A 257-nucleotide genomic window follows, 5' to 3' on the forward strand; every position below is an offset into this window, starting at 1 on the left:
CAGCAGGAAGTCGTGCAGCAGGAAGTCGTGCAGCAGGAAGTCGTGCATCGCAGCAGGAAGTTGTGCAGCAGGAAGTTGTGCAGCAGGAAGTCGTGCAGCAGGAAGTCGTGCAGCAGGAAGTCGTGCAGCAGGAAGTCGTGCAGCAGGAAGTCATGCAGCATAGCAGGAAGTTGTGCAGCGTAGCAGGAAGTTGTGCAGCGTAGCAGGAAGTCGTGCAGCGTAGCATGAAGTCGTGCAGCAGGATTTCGTGCAGCGTA

At 56.8% G+C, this 257-nt stretch overlaps 1 protein-coding gene across 1 annotated transcript in view; it reads left to right on the forward strand.

The window, feature by feature from the left end:
- The window catches only part of micall2a (mical-like 2a), a 24,721-nt gene that overhangs the window by 23,229 nt on the left and 1,235 nt on the right, over positions 1-257 (forward strand). The gene's annotated exons all lie outside the window — the stretch shown is intronic.

The sequence above is a fragment of the Nematolebias whitei genome, chromosome 15 (genome assembly GCF_014905685.2).
Source record: "Nematolebias whitei isolate Nwh7 chromosome 15, NemWhi1, whole genome shotgun sequence".
NCBI lineage: Eukaryota > Metazoa > Chordata > Actinopteri > Cyprinodontiformes > Rivulidae > Nematolebias > Nematolebias whitei.